Source organism: Catharus ustulatus, chromosome 8 (assembly GCF_009819885.2).
Source record: "Catharus ustulatus isolate bCatUst1 chromosome 8, bCatUst1.pri.v2, whole genome shotgun sequence".
Classification (NCBI taxonomy): domain Eukaryota; kingdom Metazoa; phylum Chordata; class Aves; order Passeriformes; family Turdidae; genus Catharus; species Catharus ustulatus.
The window spans coordinates 28,715,970-28,735,774 of NC_046228.1; the positions used below are offsets into that span (position 1 = coordinate 28,715,970).

Genomic DNA, 19,805 nt, shown 5'->3' on the forward strand with positions numbered 1-19,805 from the left:
CTCCATTTCATTAATTTCAGGTGCTTTTACTTTGACAATGTCTCTTTTTGTGATAAAACAAAACCAAATCCTGTGTTCTTACTAGGGAGGCTTTTTTTTTTATTTAACCTTTCCAAATAAGAATCTCAAAATCTGACCTTTCAATTCTTTCAGCAAAAGAGTAACATGCCAAAACACAGCTTGTAACAAGCAGAACTGCTGGGTTCATTTCTGCAGCTCCCTAACTTAACAGAGCTGTACAGGTGATGGAAACAGCTGCATTTGCTGAATGCTTTGGGATAAATCACAAATGATTGCTTAGTTCAGGGATAGCCAATTACATGCAGCTCTGAATTATTTAATCTTATCTTCCATGCCAAGCTCTGCTGTGGCTCAGGGCCACATGGAGAGCTGTGACACACTAGAGTTAGGGACAGGCCAATGGTCGTGCCAGACTGAATGGATGACATCAACCCTGCAGGTGGTAAAACTGCTGAGGAAATTAATATCTGACACAGGAATAAACTAAGTAAAACTGCCAGAAGAATAGGTTATTGATCACCCTGCCTTCTGTTTGAAAATTAATGCTAGGGCGAGACAGAGAGCAGTCCCGCTCCTTTTCCAAGGGAATAAACTCGAGAAGGCAGGAGCTGCTGAGCTGAAGATGTGTGGCCCTCAAGTGAGAGCTGGCGGTAATGCCGGCGATGCTGAGCTCACGCTGGGCGAGGATATGCACAAAGTCAGCTCATGTAGCACAAACCTGGGCACAAATTCGCTTTTCCCGGTCTTGATGGTCACGGATTTCTGGGGGATTTGGGCTGAAAAGGCAGTGGCAAGAGCAGTACAGAAATATCTGTGCCTGTCCTGCTCAAATGCAACAGTGACATCTCCAACCCCTGGCTGGGAGGCACAAGGGGGCTGGAGACTGTAGAGCAAACCTGAGGCAAAGGTGGAAAACACGATTAGAATAAGCCACACTGCAAAAACTGGGGGCTGACTCTAGAGTTTAGGCATCCAAAACAGCATATAATGTCTTCCTCAAAGTGTTGGAGAGGAGCAGCGATATTTTGTCATGAGTTTCACCATGAGCGCTCACATTTTCCAGTCATATTCTGGAATGGTGAAATGGGGTGTTATGTGAGAGATGTGAGCCTCACGACAAACTGCAGGAGGTCAGTGGAAAACAAACAAACAAACAAACAAACAAACAGACAGACAGACAAACAAACTGCTGTTATATATACAGTAATTTCACGACCATAAGGTGCACCAGACTGTAAGGCACACTTCCAGGTTCAGGGGGAAATTTTAGTCAAAAGGGTGCGCCTTATAGTCGTGAAATTACTGTAGTTTAAAGCAGCAGAATGCAAAGGATCACAGCTTTTTTCCTAATCATTATTTAGACAAACTCCTCAATGATTTTGGAATTCTGGCTCATGAATTCTGAAATGCTTTAAGCTGGACATATTCCCTGGTGACTGCTTGAGTGCTCGAAAGAATGTAAATCTGCCAGTATTTATTGCTGGCTACCCACACATTCAGGCCATTTTTCAAAGAGCACACACTCACCCAGGAGACTGCCCCATCATCTCTCTGGCAGGATGGACTTGGGGAGCCACACATAACTCCTTACTCACACACTTACCCTGTTGCAAGGAGCTAAACTTCCTTTGTACCAACTGGCAGTATTTTTAAAAAGGAAAATTTGGGATGCCTGAAACTGTACAAAGCCAGATACAAATCTTTGATTTAAATGGACAAAACAAATCTTTCTGTGATTTTTTTTCCCCCTACAATTCAGGTTTTAGCATGTTTTGTGCTGATTTTTCCCTTGCTCAAAGGTTTTTCCTGTTAGAGAGTATCTTTTTGAATGACCTGTACATACCAGTATAAACTCAGTCAGAAGGGTTTTACTAACTGCAAAATATCCAAACTGCCCTTCCAGCAGAGCCTTCAAAGGACTTTTCCTGCGTTTGTACACAGACTTCAGGCAAGCACTGTGAACATTTTATGCAAAACCAATTACTTGGTAACCCAAATAAAGATGTGCAGAACAATTGCCTAATTGTTGGTATTCTTGTCACAGAATCCTGGAACCCTTTAGCTTAGAAAAGACCCATAAAGCCATCAAGTCCAACCACTAACCTGGCACTGCCAAGTGCACCCCTAAATCATGTCCATAAATGCCACATCTACACATCTTTAAACACCTACAGGGCTGGTGACTCAACTACTTCCCTGAGCAGTCTGTTCCAATACTTGACAGCCCATTCAAAGGGGAATTTTTTCCTTAATATCCATTGCCATTACAGCTCCTCCCAGCACACTTTTCATGTTGCCTCTAAATTTCTGAAATTCAACATAATTAGCCACACTGAACAAAGACTCTCTGACCTGTGTAAACAGACAAAGCTATAAAGCTTTCTAGTTTCTTAATCAGTGTTGCATCTGTGCCAGGCAAAAGATTTAGTTTACTAAGACACATTCCTCTGCTGAGAAACACATTTGCTATGTTTCAGGGCTGGAGTAAGTGGTTTGCTGTAGCTTTTTGCTGAATAGCATGGCATTCCTTTGCCAAAACACCTTTATGTTTTATATCTACACATTTAGAAGAAATAATGTCTTATTCTGCACTGCTACACTGGAAGAACAGTAATACACTTTTGGTGTGAAAAAGCTGTGGGCCAACATATCAAATGTATCTCATTATTAATGAACTGCCCAGTGTTTAGACATTTTAGACAATATTTTTTACACTTTCCCAGCCATGGAAGCCTCTCCCTGAGAGAACTGACATTATATCTGTACCTGTGGGCAAAACCTTCAGTGCAAAATACCCAGCCTGCACATCCTGCAGCAGCACAGCTTTCCCATTTCTCCCAGGAAAGCAGCAGAGCAAGTCCAGTGCGTCTCATTTCAAGAACAGGAGGGATGCAGGTTTTCAACGAGGCTGATTTTGGCATCTGAATGAGATGGGCACTGTTGAGTGATCAAACTAAAGCGCTGAAAGCAGGAAGATGAGCTAACAGAGGAAAAAAGAGGAGGAAAACTGAAAATTCTCACTGTTTCTATTCCCAAAATGAACTGGAGGAATGTTTACTGACCTCAGGAAAGGTAACTGGAGTGTGACAGCAGTCACTATATGAAAGCAGTAGAGCCAAAGAGGATGTATAAACACCACTGAAGATCAGAACTCTCCAAAGACATTTTCTTCACCCTTAGTTTATCAGTGTGTTACTTCCCATTTAGTGCCAATGGGAACATCAGGGACACTGCCTCATTCCTGTTGCACTGGACAAGTAATTCAGGTGTCAAAGTATTGCTTGAGAAAATGGAAAAAAGAAGCAGATTTCCCAGAGAAACAATGCCTTTACATAAGTTAACTTAAATTCACATAATAAATCTATTCCATCAGCCTCTATTGAGCATCCTGGTCTGAAACTACAGATCCATAAATAGCTTTACAGTGCTGTCAGTTTGTTACAGCTCATGTAGCAAAACTCTTTCAAAAACACTAGTTATTCTTCCTCTCTGGAAGATTTCTTTTTCAAGTGAAAAAGGCAGCCCATCCATGTGGCTGCAAATGAGGAGCTGAAATGTGTTTTCATTATTTAATGGCACCAGCTGAAAGATTTTCTGCCTTCTACTGTCTCCAGAGTCTCCCTGAGGTCACCCATCTCGGAGAGTGCCTGCACACAAAGACAGCCTCAGAAAGATATTTCTCATCTGCCAACCCCCTGCTCTGCATGGCAGGGAGGGGTGTTTGGAACTCCTGGGTTTTCTTCTCGAGCCCTTTGGCTCCTGAAAATGAGCCAGGGTGTGGTAGCTGCAAAAGGAGTCTGTTTGCATTGGGAACCAAAATGCCTGTCATGCTGTGCAAACCTCAGATGGTGTGTTATGCATCAATGTGTTAGAGATCAATTTCCAAACCATGTTGTTTCTCAAAGCCAGTCTCATGGAGAGCTGGTGCTCCCAAAGTACTTGCACCACATCTTCCAGTGGCTCAGTCTGAGCACGAGGTGTTTCCAAAAAACAGAAACACTGGATCAAAGTGCCAGAGGGAAGAAAAACCACAGTATTTCCCCTCCATTAATCTCACAGTGATGAGGAACTATGAAGCAGTGACAACACCTCAGGAAGATGTCAGCTGAGTTTCAACCTGTCCTGCAATGATTTGAATGAGAATGAAACACTGACAGTAAGCAACAGATGCCTTTGTCTCCTCTCAGATTATCTTTAGTGTGAAATTCAAACTCAAGTAAGCTGAAACTTCAATGAAACATAAGCATAAACAAAACATTACCTAAGACTTGTCCCTCCTTATGTATTTCAGAAGCACTGGCACAAAATACTTGCATGACAACCTAAAGCAGGAAAGAAAACAGTGGATGTAATCAGTGAGACTCTCTGCCTTCTCCAAATTTTGTTAGCACTCGTGGTTTCTGTGAAACAAGGAAAGACAGGATGCAATAACATGCAAATGCCTTTCCTGTCACATGCAAGTCCTTTCTGTGAACTTCATGGGACACCCATATGAAAAAACTGGGGACCAGAATTTTCTTAAGGATTTTTTGTTTAAAAAATTTTATTTTTCTTCATGGACTGAGCAAATCAAGTACAAGCATTGCCAGGAAAGCTTGCAGCCTAGCTGAACTGTACATTTGAATCTCACCAGCTTCCTTGCCCCTGTTTAAATGCTGAGGAGGAAATCCTACTGCAGAAAAAGCCTCTGCAATCCCCATAGCTCCTGGTGAGTGATGCCTACACATCCTCAGGGCTTCTTTACCTGCATCAGAATTTTGGTACTGCTGAGTCTGGAGCTTGGAGTGGTGACACCAAGACGGTTATGAGATGATTTCTGACATAACGACAGATAAATATGAAGTAAAAAGTTAAAAACAGCTTGGGCAATAGCTGAAGTAGAACCATTTCAAATGCCTGAGACTCCTGCCATTCTGTGGAACCTCTGTGCACTCTGAGCCTGGGCTCACATTCACTTCACGTACACCAAGTGCAGCTCTTGGATGGCTGACATTTGAGCAGGGATACCTCAGCATGTTTGCTACAAGATCTGCCCCCTGGACTCAGCCCTCAGTTACGACAAAAAAAACCCAAAAAACCAACAACAAAAAGCACAAACAAACAAACAAAAAAAACCACCAAAAATCCCCCAGAATAAAACAAAAAAAAATCCTTCATTTTACAAGATGTTTCTGAAACTCTTACAGAGGCAACTGAATTACTATTAATATAGATAATTATGTTCTAATAATCTGTATTAGAATATGGATTATAATATTAATATAACTATAAAATATTTCTCTACCCTTTTGCATAAAGAGATTTAACTGCCAGCAGTGGTGAAATCCCCACTGCTCTAGAGATGACTATTGCTTGATCCTTGATATCTTTATCCACGTACTCCACATCAAGTTTAGTGGAAGCCTGGTGCAGATAGCAGATTTTTTTGAACTCTCTTTGTCGTGATTTACATAAGCTAAATGTTAGAGTTGGCTGCCATCCCTGAGCATTTCTTAGCTCCTTAGATGATAACCATCTTCATCTGAGATTGCCCTACACACACTCCCTGCACGTCCCTTACACACACCACAACTACAATCAGTGCTCCAGCACACAGCAGCCTCTTGAATAGGAGTTAAATATAAATTCTGCAGCCTTCTTCATCACCTTGCCAGGTAAGAACTGACATTCAGAGTCAGGCAAGCACACTGACAACATTTACATGGGATCTAATTCCCCATCAAGCCTGTCTTGGATTCCCTGGCTGTTTTGATTATCAGTGACCAGAGGAAAGAGAAGGGCAGGATGGGAGAATAGCAGGCACGTAACAGGAATACAAACTCTTACTTTCTTTCCCTTAGAAGAAAAAGCATTTGCTGGGCTGGATTTTCATCTCCTTCCCCTTTTCATTCAGAGTGACAATTATTTGGTCCTGTGTGTTATGTCAATAGTTTGGGCAAACGAATGTACACCCCGTGGGCGATATTTAGAGCAGGAACATTGGCTAAACTATTACAAACAATTGCATTTTCTTATCAATAGTAACTTCTATTTTAGCTTGGAGGAGTTTTTTGGGTTTTTGTTTGGGGTTTTTTTGTGTCAGCATCTGATTGCAAGTCCCTAGGAAAAGTTCTTGATTGAGTGTCCATACATCAGATGATTCAGTCTCTGCACAAAAATGGAAAGACCTTGTTACACTCATTAGAGGCCAGCTCATGCTTCCTTATGTGCTGTGATAATTATCAACACACTGCACTCTGCCAGTTCACAGACAACTCAAACATGGCAGGTATGGTGTAAGAATAGAAAAAAATATATATATAATATTAATACAGTCATTTTCCATTATCTACTGAGTTTTTAGGCCACCCCAAACACCTCCAGGAAGGGGCACTTGGTCCATGCATTTCTCAGAGCATTAGACAGCTAATGTCCGCTCCAGTTCTGCACATTGCACTACAGCTGTGCCCATTACTACCATCCATGAATGCCATGAGTCCTATCCTTTAGACACTTATCTGCCAGGAGCATGAAGAGAACTCACTTCCCCCAAACAGCACAAGACAATAATCACTGCTGGGAGCACATGTTGGAGGGAAAGGCGTTACAGACCATTGGCTGTCTCCTGAGCCATGCCTACAAAGGTTTCTCTGTAGGAGGAACAATGGAGGAAACACACATAAAAACAGTCTGGGAGTGCACTTGTCAGATTAGGAGGATGCAGATAAGGACCAGGGCTTTTTCCTTTTACAGGGTGAGTGCAGACTGGTGGAGTTCTGAAAATATCTGCTGGAAAGGACAGAACTATTGATCTGTATTAAAGGGGAGGGCAATCATGATGGGAAGGGAAAGGGTGGCTAAAAATACCACAGTAATTCCATTTTTCAGTCAGAAAGGAAAAAGAGAAAATGTCTGTTAGTATTTTACTCAGCAAGTCAAAGGTTTTGTGATTTGTAATCAGAACAATAGAGCTAGCTCCCAATCTGCCCAACTCCTCACTTGCTGTAAGCCTACACCTGATATGTTCAGCAGCAGGGGTGAAAATGTGACTATGACTTTGTTGGCATAATAAATGTCAGTGTGCATAGAAGAGGATCATGCCTAGCATTGGCCACCAGCTTGGGCTATCAAATCATACCAGCTATATATCTGACTATAAATACAGATGTTTTGTTATTTTCTGTCTCCTGCTTGGAGCTCCTGACTGTCTGCAAGGGATTGTGAGGGAAATAAGAGGAGCTGTGAGTCTTGGTGAGAGAGAGGGAGGGAGAAGTGAACAGACACAAATTTACCATTTGATATTCTTGGTGCTTTTCATTCCATTTTTCTGTAAAAGCTTTCAAGAGCTATGCCTTTCCCTTCTGAGCCTCTGCCACAAGCATACAACCAGCCTTAAATATAGAGGAATTTGATTTTCTTTCAGCAAGAAAATATTTTCAGTCCTAAAGAATAGCCTATATTCTTGTCTGAATCTTCAACAACCTCCCTTCCTTTTCACTGCTCTCCTCCTCTTCCATCCTTTCCCTTTTCTGACCCTTCACCTCTTCAGTCTTGGTCTGGAGCCTTTGAAAAAAATAAGACTGGACTCCCTTTAAAGGCCATTCTCAGTCAGAAGAACAAGCATTTCATCAAAACTCACTGCTGTTCATATTTTCACAAAAACTTCTAAATGAAATAAAAGCAGCACAAAAAAAGGACACATTTCCTGTTGCTGTTTAAAAGATGAAAGCAGAAAACAGCTCAGGATTAACGCCCCAGTTCACCTCCAAGTTGAGTGTTTTTAAAAAACCCAAAGTATAACAGCAGTAATAACAGAGAGATGCCATTGTTTCAAACCTTTTCTTTCCCTCATTCTTTTTTGTTCTTTTCCTTTTTGTTTTGGCAGCTGTGAATAATTCTGCACCCTGGAATTGTTCTGCAGGCTATTAATGCCTGTGACCTTTTGCATCAACAACAGCTCTACCTTCCAGTCATTTCTGGAAGTGTTACCTAATATGAATTTAGCATGACTGAGACAGCCTCCTACACACACAGAGCCCTTTCTGAGACCTGCAGGAGTGTGCTTCATCCCATCCATATACAAGAAAATCAAATCCCTTCATCAGAGTTCTCTGCCTTGCAAACAGCTGTGTTTCATGGCAACAGCCAACAACCACCTCTGTTACAACCTCCCCAAGTTCTCCTGGGGAAATAAAAGAAGGTGGGATGATTTCACTATATAAGGAAAATAAGATCTCATTAAGTCTGACCCATTATGGGGTTCTCCTTTGAGTTAGCTCTGCTGCTGCTTTTATTTTTTAAGAGTGTGTAAAGAACCCATATGAGATCAAACAGATATCAAGAGCATTCTCCAGACTATGATCACATGCTTGCTACATCAAGAGGGCGTCTCGTTCTTTTTAGATTCATTTCATCAAATAGACTGGAGTCTAGCTCCCAAGAGCACAGCAGTGCTGCAGGAGTCTCCCATGATGGAAACAAATAGCAGGTGTCCTCTTGCAAAATAAAGTAAGTGGTAAGCAGATATGCGGGATGAAAGGGCTCAAAACAGATGCTTTTAAAAACACTTTAAAATATCAAAATATGCCTTTCTTCACCTAGGAGCCAAAGATTGGTCAAAAGAATTTGCAGAAAGTTGGTTTTGTTTGGGTTTACTGGATTTTTTAAACAGGTCAAATGAATTGCCTCAACAGGTCAAGAATTACCCAGCTCAACTCCTGACTGTGGTTTATGCTTCTTAGAAACCAAAGTTAAGATCAAAGTGTTCTTCTCCAGTTAAAATTGTGAGTTGTTAAAACAGGCTGTAGAAATGTGCTGGACTCCAGCAATGCCTAAAACCAGATGAGATTGTTGTAGAACAGTAAGTGCCTCTCTAAACTTTCCTTGGAAAATAAGAGATCTAGGAATTCCAACCATATTCCTTGCCAGCTGCCATCAGACATTAACTTCTCTGACATAATTTTTTGTGTCTCTGTTTCTCCTGATTCAGGCTTCTTGTTTTTTTTTTTCTCCAGTCACACAGACCAATGAGCAGGGCCTTCTGGAAAATTTCCTCTGAAATCCATTTGTCAGGGGAAAATGAGTTTCTGACAAAACAAAACATTTCATGAAATTTGTCTTTCTAGTGGTATATATTACATGTTTCTGAAAATCTGTTCAATTAAATTCTTTTTAGATGAAGCTCTTCACATTCTCTGATGAGGAACTGACTATTTGTAAGGCAAATTGAGATTAAAAAAATGTTCTGGCCTGGTTTTAGTTTACATTTTCCTTGGAAAAAATCCCTCCTTACACTGCCCTGTAACAAACTGGCTGGCTGATCAGGGAGCCACAGTACTGAGGAAAGCAGAAATTCTGTCCTTCTAGGAAAACATAACCCCAAAACTAAATTGCTTCTTCCTATAATAAAGATTTTTGCAGCTGGGAATAAGAAGTAGGGGGATAACATTATAAATGTAGGTAAACATTTCAGGATTCCTGAGAAATTCTAAGTTCCTGGAAATGAGTGATCCTCTCAGAAGCCCATCTTCCAAAGTGGAAGCTGACTGTGATTTCTCAGAATGTCTATATACTACATTGCACAATGATGAGCCTTCATCTGGAAATCATCACAACACAAACTGTGACTAATATTACCAGAGCTGCTGTTTCTAAATGACTCAGCTCCTGCTCACCAGCTGCAGGGAGCACTTCACTGTGGAGTCAGTGATTCCAGATGAGCCCAGGAAGGAGCTGCTGCTCACCAAGAGCTGCTCAAGAGTCACATTCCAGCTCCTGGGATTTAGTGGTGGTATTCAGATGACCACCATAAATGGTTGCTCCTCTGTGATGTTATAGCTGATAGGGAAAGGCCTGGATACCTCTGGAGATGGTACCTTGGAAATATCCATCCATCATCCATCCATCATCCATCCATCCATCCATCCATCCATCCATCCATCCATCCATCATCCATCCATCCATCCATCATCCATCCATCCATCCATCATCCATCCATCCATCCATCCATCCATCCATCATCCATCCATCATCCATCCATCCATCCATCATCCATCCATCCTTCCATCATCCATCCATCCACCCATCCATCCATCCATCCATCCATCCACCCATCCATCCATCCATCATCCATCCATCCATCCATCCATCCACCCATCCATCCATCCATCCATCCATCCATCCATCATCCACCCATCCATCCATCCATCATCCATCCATCCATCCATCCATCCATCCATCCATCCACCCATCCATCCATCCATCCATCATCCACCCATCCACCCATCCATCCATCCATCCATCCATCCATCCATCCATCCATCCATCCATCCATCATCCACCCATCCATCCATCCATCATCCATCCATCCATCATCCATCCATCCATCCATCCATCCATCCATCCATCCACCCATCCATCCATCCATCCATCATCCACCCATCCACCCATCCATCCATCCATCCATCCATCCACCCATCCATCCATCCATCCATCCATCCATCCATCATCCACCCATCCATCCATCCATCCATCCATCCATCCATCCATCCATCCATCCATCCATCAATCCATCCATCCACCCATCCATCCATCCATCCATCCATCCATCCGGCTCGGTGAGCACTGGTTTGGCAGAGCAATGTGGGGATAGCAGCACATCTGCTGTCTGCATTACACATGGCTTAGAAAGAGAGGCGCAACTCTCTGTTGATGTATTCAAGAGATGTAACACACTGGGAAAAAAAAGGAAAAAAAAAAGAACCTTAAAAAATGCAAATTTGTTTTGCTGTATCCAATATGTTCTTGTCTCTTGTCTAAAAGGCCCATCTGGTCTAAAAACATGCAGCACCTGTGTAAATTTTTATGTATTCATGCTTGAAGTGTTAAATATTCCTTGTTGTAAAAATAAGTCATGGATAATAAAGGGATTTTTTTTAATTGTGTGTTGATGTACCCCTGACTTTAGTGTACCCACATTTGCTGGATTCTTCAATGAAAGGGTTTTCACACAAAGATGGGCTTGCTGGGCAGAGGAGAGAAAACAAAAAGATTTTTAAAATGGACTAAAGATTTTTTAGCCCACTTTTCATATCTCAACAATAACTTTCTTTACAACTGTCTAAGCTGAGCTCCTTCAGCTCTTTCCTGATGTAGAAAAACAATATTCTCAATCTTTCTAAAATGTAGCTAAGTCACAGAGCAAAAAAAAAAAAATCAAATACTGCAGAAGTAATCTATATCTTGGACATTCACCAACAAATCCCAGGTAGTGATGATGCTACATATGTATTTTTTTCTATCCTAAAAACTGCTTGGGTTTTTTCAGTGGTGTACTTTAAACAGTCAGAGCAGTGCAGTAGAACATTGTTCTCTAAGATTTGACTTCTATAATTCAGAGTAAAAGAATGAGAAAGAACGAGCAGATGGTGTTGAGGTCACTGACATAATATCCTGGGCTATAGAAACAAAATTCATCCATACCCTAAATTGTGCTATTAGCAGGCACCAGTGCAAACTTGCCCATTTCCTAGCTGGCTGAAAAAATAGCTTATGATTCAATTATGTCTTCTCAAAATACAGCATGAAATGCCACTGTGATGCATATGATTTGTGTTTTAAGGTCTCAAAGCACTAGAATAAAATACACTTTGAGTTTTCATGGTTATTAAATTGTAACAATTGCATTAAAAAGGAGACATTAAGTCTATGAAGTCTGAAGTCTGCCAGGGTACACAAAACTACTGCCTGTGGTTAGGGAACAGGCTCAGGCCCATGGAGACCTCAGGATCCTCTACAGAACTTTGCTGTAAGATAATGTGGTCAGCCAGAGTCCCACAGCCAGAAACACACCTGTGTGCTCTCAAGAAGGGATGAGAAGATCCTTCTCACATGGACTTACAGCTCCTCTGCTGCTTTCCAGAAAGAGAAACAATTAGTTATTGTTCCGCTCCATTTGTAGCAGAAAAAATTTTCCATTTACTCTTTCCATTACTCACAGGTAATCCTGTGCAAAGACAGGTCAGTCAAGAGTAGGTGAAAGATCTAGAAAAAAAAGTTGGAAGAACAAGGGTAAAAATAATCCTAAGCATCCTGCTCAACTGAGGTATTTAAATGCTGCAGGAGGATTTAAATGAATCAACTTAGTCACTCTTATTATCATTGCAGCTAATTGCTGGATTTCTAAGGCAGCATCACTTTGTTACTCAGTATTTTTGTGACTCTTCACCTTCCTCGTTTACTCATCTGGTGTAAATTAAACACAGCTTGGGGAGCTGCCTGTTCTTAAGCATTCTTTGTTATGCAGCCTTCATCATTTCAAGTTTTGAAATGTAAAGTACATGTTAAAATTCAATTAGAATGACAAATGAATCATGAGAAAATCTAATGGCATAAAACAAATTTGAAAGCTTAAACAATTTCCAATTCACACTTACACTGTATAGAGCTGATGTAGCTCACCTTGCCAAATGGCACCATTAGCATTTAGACTTCTGAGGAACACCATATGCTGTGAAAGGGTATTGATTACTGCACACTCCTGGAAGGAAAATGAAAGCTAAGAAAGGTGTGACAGTTCTGGATGAGGTGTGATTGCAAGTGCCTTCATCCAGACTGAGGGATTAAGGAGGTCATCCCTGTATGGCTGGAGCTGGTCCCCTCTGGTAAGGTATGTGAAAACCAGAAGTGTCCCAGGTTCCTCTGTAAATCCATTACAGACAAGCAAAGAAATGGCACCATTATCTCTCTTCACCTGTTCATCTCTGAACAGACTTTCCAGACTCAGCAGGACAAGCTAAGGAATCTTTTGGGGTGCAGGTCTCAGATCAGAAAAGGGAGAGGTGCTGGTTTGCTACGCCAAGAAGCAAAAAGTCTTTTTATTTCAAGAGATATTTGAGAAGAGAACAACGGAGGTGGTATAAGAGAGAATTAAATGGAAAGGTGAGAACAAAGGAAGCAGAGAAAATGGTAATGATTGCACTAAAAAGAGAGAGAAGTCTGTAAAAACATTAAACATTAGTTTAGTGCATAACAGAATTTAGTATTCAATCATCTGAGCAAAACTATGAAAGAGGGAGGAGAAGCAAAAAACAGAATAATCGCAGAAATAAGGACTGAAACTTTAATGGGACTGAGATGGGGAGAGAATGAATGCTAAAAAATAGTTCAAAGAGAGTAATCAGGGACTGCTATGCTGAGGTCAGACAGGTAAACATGGATTTAGCATGGTCTGAGGGTTTTTTCCTGCTGCTGTAATTAGAAGCAGATCTTTTTATCAATTACTCTACCAAGCTGTGGCAAAACATAAATATCCACAGATATAAGCAGATACAACAGGACACATGCCTGAAACAAAGGACAATTATGGTAATTTTTAAACTTTCAGGTCACCTGAAAGCACCTGCCAAGGCAAATTTGCTCAGTGGTCAGTAGCAGTGATGAACAAACCTGGCCAAGTTTAGATACAAGTTCCTAACTTTCATGAAGAGCAGAAGAATGATGCTTGTATTTTAACGTTTGTGGGGCTCCTGTTCATCCACTTTCAAAAGGTTCTCTTGCTGGCAGAGACCTGCAAACTTGCACAAAATTAACTTCTCTTCCAAAAGGAAAAGACCAGACAGTATAAAGAAATCCAACAGGAAGAAATTATCTAAAAAAAAATTAAAATAAATAAATAAATAAATAAGACAGAGGTATTTATTAACCTCTTCCCTTGGCATAGCAATATTGCACAAATACCCTGCAGGACAGTGTGCAAGCTTCTGGGAACACATTAAACCTTGGTTCTCTAAACTTTGCAAGCAATTGCTTAAAGGCAGTATCCCTAGCAGCCAATTGATGCTGTATACCTGTGCTTGACTCCTAGGTGGAGCCTGAAGCCAGGGCTGCAGGACGTTGCAGAAATGGCAGATGACATTTTCACGCTCAGCTTCCGTGCTGCTCATTCCTGCCCTCAGAGGGGCTGCGTGGTTAGCAGACCATAAAGGTTGTGTCTGAACTTTTTTTCCTGAACAAGGACTTCCAGATCAATACCAGACCATTAACATTCCAATTGTCCTGTGCACCTTCTGGAGCAAACAAACAAAGCAAGACTAACCACGAGGGCTTTTTTTATATAGAGTTTAAATCTAACCTGCCATACAGAAAACATACAATAAAATTGCACTCTGCTTTCCCTTTCTGTAAATTACTCAAACTGTAAAGTACTTTTGGTAAAGTTCTCATGGCCACAAGCCCCAGACTCTCAGTCTCATAGAAATGCTTTGCCTCCACTGTGCAATGGAGCTGTCCTTGAAGAATTGTGTCCAGGCTCAGAGTTTGACAAGGAACCTGATGTGTTGGCCAAGTGTTTGTGCCCACATAACTCTGCATCATTAGAAATGATAATATTTTGCTGTAGGAATAGGAAACTGGACAAAGAAAGCTCCTGCTAAAACCATAATTGCTAAATGAGAAATCAATCCTAATGGCCCTTCAGTTCCTAATGGTAACTGCAGGAAAATCTTTGAAATAACTGAAGTTTTTTTCCAACTTTTGCTACTGCAGTCATCTCTGTGCTAAGACCCTCCTAAGCTTTACATGGTCTTCTTGCCATAACTACAGTGCAAAATACCTGACTCATCCCCTATGCACAATACATATTTGAGTCCATATCCCATTGTTCTGTTGTCATTTCTTCCTTGTCATGACAAATGAGGATGATGAAAAATATGATCAAACATGCAACATCAAGCAAACATGATTTTGGAAGTTGGTTATGTTTGTGGTTTTGCTGCATTTTTTTTTCCAGTTTTTGTCATCAATTTTTGTATAATCTGTGTGGAGATGAGCACAAAAACTCTTACAATTTTTTTTTAAATTGCTGTTCTCACTATCAGCATCTACCACCTTTTTTCTTCCTCTGCTCTTATGTTTGGCTCTGTCAGACAACTTTTGCAGAAAACTGAGAACAACCAACCAGCCAGTAAAATGCTGACTGCCATACCCTGGACAGCCTGCAGCCTTCCCTGGCAATTATATCAATGGCAATTTGAAGATGCTCAGAGCCACAAGAAAAACAATGTTTATCCCAGACATTACTTGACTATTCACTACTAAAAGCATTTCTGCCTCTTCATACCTTGCACCACTGAAGTCTGTCATTTATATAGCAAGCACAAGTCAAAATCTTACAAATGTCACTTACTAAGCTTCACACCCAAGAATGCAGATAATCTGAGATGTTCAAAAGAGTTTTGCACAAAAGAGAATTTTTCTGAAAATGTGCATGTTTGGGGTTGTTATGGTTCTTTTCACATCTCTTTGTAAATGTCTCTTCCTGTTCTGCCCTCTTTAGCCTTCCAAATTTTACCCTTAGGTTCCAGTTGCAGAAATCAGGTGATTTATGAGAAACAATTTTTCTCCTGCCAGTTTTCATCCCCTGTGGCATGGAAGCCACCCAGGAAGTTGGCATGAGCCAGGGCACAGAAGGGAGGGCTTCCACTCATCTGGCCTCAAATGAGCACTTGAAATCTGTCACTGCATGAGCAGAAAACCAGGATTTTCTATAAAAGTTCTGAAACGTAGGATCTGGAATTTCAATAGGGCTGATTCCATAGAGAATCATAGATTTTGCTAGGTTTTATGTTTCTGACAGGGATAGCTGTGTCACATGAACTAAGAAGCTTTCAATCTGTGCTTGTTTTCTAGTAAATATCTGATTAAACCACTGGGAAAGCCAGGAGGAAAGGATTAATAAAGCTACTTAGCACTGTCAGCTTTCATAATAAGATAAAGTGAATTTCAAGGACCAGTGAAATAAAAGAAATGGAAGATAACATACAAATAGCAAAAGTAGCTGGCTACATATTCACTCAAGAACTGAAGGTATTTTAGGGGTGAATTTTTCACTCTTGGTTGGCAAATATAAGTGTCTGATTGACTGACTGATGTTTGCTTGAATCTGGAAAGTCTCAAGGCATTTGTTTGAGTTACTCAGAAGGTAAAACCTTTCCAAGCCCATTAAATAGCACAGAGCAGATCAGCATTTCCCTCTAATTCAGCGTTTCTGCTCATTGGTCAGCTACAAAGACCAAGTCTCAGCAGGAACTAAAAGCTCTGAATAATCTTCTCATGTGTGACCCTAATGATGACAGTACTACCTTTTAAAAGGAATTTGCACACTGCCTCTTCTTGTAATGAATTTGATCCTGCTGCCTGTGGCCTTGTTTTCAATGCTGTAAGTTCTTACCCAAAGGAGTGTTATACACACCGAGTCTTACATAGCTGCAGCAACATTGTTCATGTTCTGAAAAGTTTTTCCCTCCACATCCCCAGTATGAAAATCTGAACTAATTTACAGCTTCCAAATGAGCCTGATGGACTTTGCACTGCATTTTAGATTGAATTTTCCCAGCAGAAAGTTTGGCCTTCTGTACTGAATTAGTCCAATTTCAATCCAAATATAAGTTCAAGCATTTTGCTCTGATTTAACCTTCTTTCTACATTATCTTTATGTGAGTCATTATGAGATTAGTGGCATTTTATGGGGTTTATGAGAAAATCCCTAGAAAGTTTGACTGCTCTTATACATTCTGAAAGAGATAAAGAACAGCCTGCCTGTTATCTTTGTGGTGTCTGCTCCCTGGCATGACCTTATCTCGTGCTGCTACAAGAAAACGTTTATTGTCATTATTTCCAAGTCTACTCCTTTCTCAGGCCCAAACTGAAGTTCTATAACTTTCAAGCATCCAGTAAAGGTGTGTAGTAGTAAGAAATACTCTGTCTTGTGAGGTAAGCTGCTTGGTGAAACTTCCCAATAAACTAAGGTTTCACAGGTAGGTTTTTGATGACAGACAGAAAGAGTTTGGCTTTCTGATTTGATTGGAAGACAAAACAATGCTCAATTCCAGGGAACAGCCCTATTTCATAATTAGTCAGAAGCCTTTGCAGTCTGATCAACAGCTTTGGGCTGCTGATTCTCTAATGCAGTCTGCTTAACACTTTTGAATTTCATCTCAGAAAACAGAGTGCATTTAGATGGGTGGGGTGATGTGCTATGTCATGTCCCTCATGTAGAAGAAGGGAATTTTCCCTGGAGTCCCTCTCTGGGCAGAGCAGTGCTGACCACTGTCCCAGCACAGCACGGAAATTACAACACAGTGGCAACAGGGAAAGGGGGAGAGTCTGGCAGAATGCTGTCCCAGCCACACAGGACACCTTCTGACAAGGTATCTAAATCACAGCAATCTGTGAGACCAGCAGAGCCCAGATGAATGGCAGGTGTGAGATTTTAAGGAACTCCTTGTAATCCTGCAGCAACAAACCCTTTGAAGAGCACAGCTGTGAAGGGGGAAGAGACAATGCAATGGAGGAAAGAAGAAAAGCTGGACAAGAACAGATGTGTCCCTTGCAGGAACGGTAAGGAAGGGGAGAAGAGAGAGAATTCTTTCTTTCACATGGGTTTATTTTTTGTTTTAAATATCTTATATTTCCCTCCAGAAGTCACTCTCCACCGTTTCTTTAAATTTCAGCTAGGGAACTGCTCTTTCCACTGGTAGTTTTTCAGGCAAATGAAATCAAGTTGCAGCTTAGATTAGCCCTAGGCTGTGTTTCCACCACCAATATTCTGCTGTCAAAGTAACCAAACTATTCTTCAGAGGAATTTTCTTTTTGCAGCAGACTTTCTTTTCCCTCATCTAAAGAATTCCCCAATATGGTGGGAGAACATTTTTTCCCTGTTTCATGTGACCCTCGCACAAAGGAAAAAGAGGCACAAGAACAGAGAATTTCATTTGTGCCTGTTTTGTAGCCTCAATAAGCTGGCAATCACTGGATATTTTCAGGATAGAACAACCTATTTTTCTCAACTCCTTGCTATGAATTTTGTTTGGACACCTTCCCAAAAGAATCCAGGCAGCAGAAGACTAAACATGCCATCTTCACAAGTTCCCTATTTCACCTATGGCAGTCTGACAAGTGAGAAAGGACCCCAATACCATTGCAGAGGGTCACTGGAATAAAAAGGATCCTCACATGGACAAAAAGGTCATACACATATTTCTGACTTCAGGGCTGGGGCCATATTTTGTAAAAAATCTTTCCAAATGTGATGCAACACAATTGGAAGTAGCAGGTAAAGAAATGGGAAAATGAAAACGAAAATACCTCCAGTGAAGAACACATCCTGACGCATCCTAACACTCTTCCCATGGATCTGCTTTCTCTTGCTCTGGACTATTCTGTCTGTACCACTGTCCTGGTTTGGAGGACAGACGTTTGCTAAGAAAGGAGGAGCCTCTCTTTAGAATGGAGAATGTAAACCCCTTCCCTCCAAATTATTATAATTTTGAAATCAAGGGGCTCTCAGGCAAAGATATGGGAATTAGGAATAACAGTTCTTTACTAGGGAAATTAAAATAGAAATACAGTACTACAAAGAAACAAACTCCAAACCCTGACACAGAGTACAACCTGACCCCCTGTCAGGCAGGGTGTTGGTAGCAGTCCCATTAAATGGTGGCTGCATCCTCCTGCAGTGACAGATGTGATTCAGTTGGAGCAGTGCTCCTGTACAAGGTGCAGTTTCCCTCCGGAGCTCCAGTGGTGATGTGGAGAAATCCGGTTTTCCTCTGGAGTCCAGTGGAGAAAGGGGCTCCCTTAGTGTCCCAAAACCTCTGTTTTATCTTGGTAAGAAATGTTGGGCTCTTCCCCCTGGCTGGAGCAACTTCCAATGGGATGCAGTAATTTTATCAGTCCCACAGTGGGACTCAATGGCCATTAGCAGAAAATGACTCGCTGGAGGAAGGATGGGTTGTGAAAAGATAAAGAACAATGCCCTGCCTGGTTTCAATGGATGGCCCATTAGCAGAATATCTCCCGCAGAGATAAGGATCACTGCCCCCACCCTCAACAGATGGTGATAGAATAGATACTTTTGATCACATCCTATAACCCAAGACAACCACTTCCAGAATATTCTTGGTAATGTCAGGGACACTAACACAGGTAGGGTAAAACATCTTCCATGAGTCCTAGGCCAGAAAAAAAAGAAACATGTGATTTGGAGTTTACAGCTCAAATATAAAAGCAGTTAAAACTGAAACAACTCTTGAAAAGAGGAGAAGAAACTGCACAGGTTCTTGTTGTCATCAGCCAGAGCACCTTTTGCACTCACCTGGAGTGGCCAGAGCAGTGAACTACATTTCACCTCCAGCTGCACACAATGGCCAATGCTTCTGGAAGAGAAGTGTTTTGTTGCCTCCCTGGTAAGGTAGGTTTAACCATGAAGTGATTACAGAACTGTCCTGGAGAGCAGAGACTGCTGGATCAGGCAGCTGTTCCTTGCTAAAAAGACAGACCAGGAGCTCATTTGGATTGTAAACTTGCTTTTTGTACTGCTTTCCAAGACCTCTATTTACAGAGGAAGTGTGGACTCTCTTCTGTCCTCTATATAACCTAAAAAGTTCCCTACACTTCAATACCACAGTTCATAGTTTGTGTGTGTCAGAAAAGGTAGTGGAGATGGAAGAATGAAAAAACCTTTCCCTCCAATACCTTGTGAGGTTATTCAAATAAGATCACAGGAACAGCAAGAAGCATCTTGAAAATAGGCATGTCATTAAAAGAACCCCTAGGTTTCATTATGCAGCTTACATCTGAGCGAGCACCACTTCCTTTTGATAACTTCCCTGCTATTTGAAAAAAATAACTGTACTATCCTGCAAAAATAATATGAAATACAGTACATTTTGTCCAGTAAACATGCAGAACAAAAGCATCATTGCAGCAGCACCACTGTTTTCCAAGCCTGAAGCACAGCTGAAGGT

At 41.2% G+C, this 19,805-nt stretch overlaps 1 long non-coding RNA gene across 2 annotated transcripts in view; it reads right to left on the reverse strand.

Moving 5' to 3' along the window:
• LOC116999589 overlaps positions 1 to 19,805 on the reverse strand; it is a 38,391-nt gene that overhangs the window by 1,168 nt on the left and 17,418 nt on the right. For both annotated transcript variants that reach the window (XR_004418586.1, XR_004418585.1), the window contains one exon: positions 4,283 to 4,343. This is a non-coding gene — a long non-coding RNA (uncharacterized LOC116999589). The remainder of the gene's footprint in view (positions 1 to 4,282; positions 4,344 to 19,805) is intronic.